Source organism: Prionailurus viverrinus, chromosome A1 (genome assembly GCF_022837055.1).
Source record: "Prionailurus viverrinus isolate Anna chromosome A1, UM_Priviv_1.0, whole genome shotgun sequence".
Taxonomy (NCBI): Eukaryota; Metazoa; Chordata; class Mammalia; order Carnivora; family Felidae; genus Prionailurus; species Prionailurus viverrinus.
This window is the reverse complement of record NC_062561.1, coordinates 15,630,916-15,638,240: the sequence shown is the minus strand read 5'-3', so window position 1 is coordinate 15,638,240 and position 7,325 is coordinate 15,630,916.

The following is a 7,325-nucleotide window of genomic DNA, read 5'->3' as shown; positions in this document are numbered from 1 at the left end:
AGAGAGAGACAGAGCATGAATGGGGGAGGGGCAGAGAGAGAGGGAGACACAGAATCGGAAACAGGCTCCAGGCTCTGAGCCACCAGCCCAGAGCCCGACGCGGGGCTCGAACTCACGGACCGCGAGATCGTGACCTGGCTGAAGTCGGACACTTAACCGACTGCGCCACCCAGGCGCCCCGATTTTATTTTTTAATATTTATTTTTGAGAGCGAGAGAGCAAGTGAGCACAAGAGGGGTAGGGGCAGAGAGAAAGAGAGACACAGAGGATCTGAAATGGGCTCTGTGCTGACATCTGCGATCCCGACACAGGGCTTGAACTCACGAACTGCAAGATCATGACCTGAGCTGAAGTCGGATGCTTCACCCACTGAGCCACCCAGGCACCCCTCCAGTTCTTCCTTTTAAAAATCAGCAAGTATTTCATTTCTCCTCTTTGAAATAATTGCAAGCCTCCAATTGCATGTCCAGTGACCACGTTGCCAGCTGGTGGGCATGCGAGGAAGCTCACGATTTGGTTTGGAAATAGATATTCAGCCACACTGCAGTAGCAAAGAAAGGTAGTTTTGACAGTTAAACAGTTATAATTGTTTTATCTCAAGCATTTATTTTTAAAATGTGAATTTCAGTAAAATTTCAGTAAAGATTAGAAAGAAGCACAAGGAATTCTGATGTTACAGCCAAGAGTTGCAACTGCTCAACTCTGCCATTGGAGGGCAAAGGCAGCTATAACATTATGTCAATGATGAGCATGGCTGGGCTCCAATAAAATTTTATGGACACTGAAATTTGAATTTCAGTACTTCCACATGTCATGAAACTTTTTCCTTTTGATCTTTCAACTATTTAAAAATGTGAAAACTACTCTTTGCCTGCTGCGGTACAAAAACAGGCTGTGGGTTGGCTTTGGCCCAGGGCAGGGTGTCAGTTTGCTCAGTGCTCCTTGGAGGATTGTGAGACCACGCTGAGTGTTGCAGTCACAGCCTTGCTGCCATCTGAATGCAGTCCCATGAGATACCCCAGACCCAACCACCAGAACCCCTCAGCTGAGCTCAGCCAACCCACCGCATGCGAGCAATGACAACAAAAAGGTGGTTAATTTAAGCTATTATGCGTTGGGGGTGGTGTGTTGGATAACTGAAGCAGTGGTCATAACCATCATTCTTAGGTTCGCAATGTTGACGAAACTTTGTCTTGGGTTCATCAGGAGGCTTCAGGTGAAAGCGGCTGCTTCTCACAAAGTGCAGGCATGCCTGTTTGAAAGCACCTGTAATTTATTACTGAGTAGTTGCTACTTTGGTTCTGATCACTATCCTGGCTCGAGTTGCTTTGACAGTACATCAGCTATTTAAGAGATCTCTGTTCAAAGTCCTCGCTTCTCTCCTAGACGATGTGGGAAGACTTGCTGTTTTGGTTGCTAGAAATAGAACAATCAATTCCTGCCTCCAATTATTAATAGAGGTGAGCTATGACATTTCCCTGCAAGGGTACAGTGTAGACAGGCAGGGCTGGCTTCTGAGGACACTGCTGTTCCTGCTGCTGCTGCATTGGCATAGTCACTGTGCTGATCCCAGCATCTGACCTTCACTTTGCATCTAGAAGAGTTCAGGTAGGGCCTGGTGCTTGCTGGTCAGAAGGCACCTGCCTTCCTCTCCACAGCGAGCACCTGAGTGTTTGCTCCTTGTGGGTCAGTTCTAAGTTCTCATACTTGTTCAGAATGGGCGATGCCTGGCCTGGGGCAGGGGCTGTAGTCATCTTCCAGTTGCAAACAAAGCTGGAAGTGTTCAAGAAACGAGATACTGGATGGACTTTATGCCCTATTTACAGGTAGCAAGTATCTGGGATTAGTGAGCCAAGGGCAATTTTGACTGTTGCCGGCACAAAAGAGGTAAACGAGAAATGGAAGAGACCTAGGAAACATAGCAAAATATCATTTCGATGTAAGGAAGAGAAAACGGTACCTCAATATGAATGGAATGCTTGGCTTTTCTCATTCAGGCACATAGTTGGATACAAGGGCCCAAGCATTAGCACAAAAGGCAGAGTGTCCATGCCATAAAGTCTCTTTTAGAAAGAAAAGGCCAGCTTTACAAGTGTAGTCCAGGAGCCTGGAAACAAGGGTCTCTGAGCACTGCCCTACTAGAAGCAAACTTAACTTTTCACAGTGGCAGACAACTTTTGGTCATCTTAGAAAGATACTGATTTCTCAAGACTCAGGTTCCCTCACTTTCTGAAGGAAATAATGTTGTCACAGTTATACTCACAATCCCCCCTCAGATGATTTTTTTTTAAATGTTTATTATGAAAGGGGGGGGGGGGCAGAGAGAGGGAGAGAGAGAATCCCAAGCAGGTTCCACGCTGTCAGTGCAGAGCCTGATGCGGGCTCAATCCCACAAACTGTGAGATCATGACCTGAGCCAAAATCAAGAGTCTGAGCCACCCAGGTGCCCCAACCACCTCAGATGATTCTAATCAACATCATGGGAAAGTTCAGGTATGTATGTGTATTTTTATATAACTATAATACGTAGTAATACATTTTTGTGCAAATGTTTAATATCAATGTAATATTATTAATGTACCCTGTTATTAGATTTTCAAAGGCAACTGATATAAAATCTTTTTAGTGTTGACTTTGGTCTCCAACTTGAGGACAGTAAATGATATAAGGTGCAATTGTAAGAGAGGAAAACAGAAAATCTCACTAGTCATAACTTCTTTTGTGGTTTTTCAACTAGAAAAGGTTGCATGTGATTCTGTATCATTAGGGTAAACTTACGAAGAGGAAAGATTTATTTGCTGCAGTATATGATAACAAAAACTGTTCGTCTCCATGCTTACAAATGGTTATGTGGAGGGGAAGTAATATATGTGAGGATAATAGAGGAAAGGAGCCTGTGTCCTGAATAGGAGATGAGATCAACTCATCTAATTACAAACAGCTCAAATACCTTCACTGAAATAGTTTTTAAAAAACATTTGTTAACTTTCAACTCAATGAAAGCAATATTTTAATCAGACTTTTTTTCTGTAATGAGGCAGTTCAGCCCATTAAAATAAATTGCTGTCTGAACACAGGCAAATGTATGTGTCATTCAGCAGTGTCTGTTGTCATACTAATATTCATTTTCAAAGCTAAAGAAAATGAGAAGTTGAAGGAGTCACAATGATAAAAAAGAATACTAAATTGTCCGTGTGAATTAGTTACACAAAATAAATTAGGACTATTTGACAAAACTTGTATTAATTATGTTTTCTAATTCTAGAAAAAGAAATAGGATATTATAAATCAACAGTCATTTTAAAGATCCCAAATTGGATCTTTTAAACCAACATTAGAAACCCAAAAGCCACAAAAGAAATGTCAGATCTGTTGAAATATACAAAAATGGAAAGCTTGTGTGGCAAAAATTACCATTAAAGGAATAAATAGGCATATTTTAGTTTAGCAAAAAAAAAAAAAGAAGAATAAAAATGACAGGGTTAATTTTTATAATATTCACCAGACTTTTTACACATTGAATAGAAAAAGGAAGCCTAATGAAAAAATAGACAAAGGATATCACTAGGCAATTCATGGAGAAGCAAGTCTAAATAACCAACAAGCATACATGAAAAGGTACTCAAATTTTCTACTATTCAGGGAAATGCTAGTACATGTAACAATTGCCAGTACATATCTTTTCAGAAAGAGTTAAAAAAGAATAATAATTCCTGCTGGCATATACAGGAAAAGAAATTCTCCTTTATTTCTGATAGACATTTGCAGTTAGTAGAGTTTTTTTGGGGGGGGGGAATATAATAATATCTAGAGAAAACACATATCTATGTATTTCCCTCCATCCGACAATCCCATTTATGAGAATCTATTCCAAGGCCATTGAACCACCGGTACATACCAGCATGTAAGGATACATGCCAGGGATGCAACATTGTCCATAGGGATAGGAAACTGGACACCAGGTGAATGCCATCAGCAGTGGAATGATAGAATGTGATGTCATTGCTGTCATGAGATGCCCTGCAGCCATCTAAAGCAATGAATCAGAGCTATAGAAGTGACTCAGGGGGACTTCTATCTACATGGTTCTAGAGCATAAAGAAGTAATATATGATGTGAATTATATGCCTACATTTTTATGTAACTGATGGTTGCTATAGGTGTACATATGTGTGTTTAAAATTTATAAAACAGAAAAAAATAAAGACCACATGCTAGGTTGTTGACTTAGTTTATGTGGAAGTTGGGCAGTGCATGGAAGACTGAGGGTGGGGAACCAAAAAATGGAACAAGAGGGAAAACCTAAGCCCCAAGTCCTCAGTATACATAATATATTACATTGATGTATTTATATAAAATTATGTATGTGTGTGCATACAGAAATGTAAAAATTAGCATGTATTGAAGTGCCTACCTTGTTTGAAACCAGACATTTAAAAGTGTTAGCTTCTACTTCAGCAACAACATGCTACTGTGGACAGAGCATCATTTTTGGAGACAAGATTTAAGTTCAAATCTTGGCTCTGTGTCCAACAGTTGGACTTGTTTTATAAGTCACTTCTCTTGAGTTTCTTTCCTTATCCAAAAACAGAGACAATACTTGCCATGTTCTGAGGTTCCAATGAATTAACACATGGAAGTACTTTTTAAAAGTAATATAATTAGGGTGTAAATAATTTTTTTAAGCTTCTAAAACTCAAGGGGTTACTGTACAAAGGCTCTATTTATTTATGATAGCACATCCATTGTCAAATGTAAAGTCTGTGTTCCCACAGCACTGGCCTCACCATGATTACGTACGTGGCTCACACTACTTACAATAGCGTGCGGTAAGTAACTTGGAATCAGAAGGCCTGGATTTAAATCCTGCTAGTTGTGCAATCTTGAGCAAGGGACCACCTCTGCAAGCTTACTTCCTCATCTATAAAATAACCATTGTGAGGGGTGCCTGGGTGGCCTAGTCGGTTGAGTGTGGGACTTCAGCTCGGGTCATGATCTCGCGGTTTGTGGGTTTCAGCCCCACATTGGGCTCTATGCTGATGGCTCGGGGCCTGGAGCCTGGAGCCTGCTTCTGAGTCTCCCTCCCCTCCCCCTCGTACTCTCTCTCTCTCTCTCTCTCAAAAATAAAGATTAAAAACATTTTTTTAAATAACCGTTGTGAGCACACTACAGTATTGTTGTAAGGATCAAGTAAGTAGACAGAGTTGTTTTGGAAACTTAGAAAATGCTAGAGAATTGGTATCATTCTGACATGCTGTCTTCAGATTATAATCTACTTTCTTTATGCACCTCCAGGAGGGAAGTTTACATCTGGACTTCAGAATGGATGTTAGGAAACTGCACTATAAATAAGTGCTACGTATATGGAAATAAAGATTAGTAAAAATATTCTCCCTATAAACTGAAATAGGAAGCAAAGGAAAAAGCATTTTCATTTCAGTTTGTAATAAGAAAAACATTTTTGGGGCACCTGAGTGGCTTAGTCCATTTGAGCGTCCAACTCTTGATTTTGGCTCAGTTCATGATCTCACTGTTGTGGGATTGAGCCCCACATTGGGCTCTGTGCTAAGCATGGAGCCTGCTGAAGATTCTCTCTCTCTCTCTCTCTCTCTCTCTCTCTCTCTGCCCCATGCCCTGCTTGCATTCTCTCTCTTAAAAAAAAAAAAAAAAAGTAAAACATTTTTGAAAAGGTCATACATGCACTAGTAAAAATTCAAGCAGTACAAATGATTATTTTGATGAAAGATGGTCTCCTAACCACTGAACCCCCATTCTGCTACTCCACACCATCAGTGCCCCAGTTTTCCTTTATGGAAGTAACTCCCAGTTTTGTATACAAGCTTGTATGTGTGTATAAATATATGTAATTTTTGGTAAGATTAGTTAGAACCCTTTTGTATTTGCCTATTCATAATAAAGTCTTTGACTATAGATGACTTATAATTTAAAAAACAATTTTTTTTAATGTATGTTTATTTGTGAGAGAGAGAGAGTGCAAGCAGGGCACTAAGAGGCAGATAGAGAAGAGACACACAATCCAAGCAGGTTCAGGCTCCAGGCTGTCAGCACAGAGCCCAACACGGGGCTTGAACTCATAGACCGCAAGATCATGACCTGAGATGAAGTTGGATGCTTAACCAACTGAGCCACCCAGGCACCCATGATAATTTTTGACCAATATGACCTCTGACTGGTCTTTTGAGGGCTATCTGGTTGGTTGTCTTCTTTTTCTCCACAGTTCGGGTTAACTACTTCTGAAGCAAGATATCTATTTTACAGTTGTCTTTCTTTTTTCTTTTATGATCACTTTCTTAGCAAGTTTTTGCAATACTCTAGAGCTGCTGGTTGATGAGCTGAAGTAAATCACTCTGTTTCTCCCTGGAGTGAGCCCTCCTGGAGTGACATTTGTCATTAAATCTTACAGGCTTGTTTATCCATCCCTCTGAATCACACTCCTAGTGGAAGCCTGGGAATGGTCTTACAACTAATGATTTCAAAGAGCTTGATTCACAGAAACATATGTTGTTATAGAGCATAACAGCACTGGGGCTGTCACTAATCCATCGTGATGCATACCACTAGTTTCCTAGCTTACGTATCTTGTGCTCTCTCATTCTTCTGACATTTGGCTCTGCAATCTCACAGAAAACCCCATTCCTTGTTGCCCTCATTTCTCCTCTGCTCAGCCTGAACTCTATCTTGTTACTGAAAGCACTCTCTCAAAAGTATCCTAACTTCCTTGTCCTCCTCTTCCACTAAATCAATCTGAGATCAAGCCTGTAATACGTATTTTTCCTACCATGACAGCTGGACTGCAGAACGCCATTACAGATTCCTGGCTTCCAGTATTCCAAATCTTTATTCAGCAATCCTTTTACCCATAGTATTATTTAGGATATGGTTTGGCTGGATGTAACAGAGACTTCATAATAATCATGGCAGACACAGGATATTCCATTTCTTTCACGTAGTCATCCAAAAACAAGGGTTTTCAGGCTAGGGTGGTGGCTCTGCTCCTCCACATGGATGGAGGCCATCTAAGGAGGGTCCTTATATCTTGTTCCTTTATCCCCAGTGAATTAACCTCATTTGGCCTACAGGTGATCTGCTGCTTTGTCCACATTTAACACAAGATGGAGGAAGGAAAGTGGGCTGTCTGCTTTCTTTCAGGGCACTAACTAGACATTGCATACATCATTCTGCTTCTACTTTCTTGGCCAGAATTTACTCACATGCAAGAGCAGCTGATAAATAGTCTTAAAAAGGAAAAACTTAAAAATATTGAAATACAATATACTGAAAACATAAAAATCATGTGAATATGA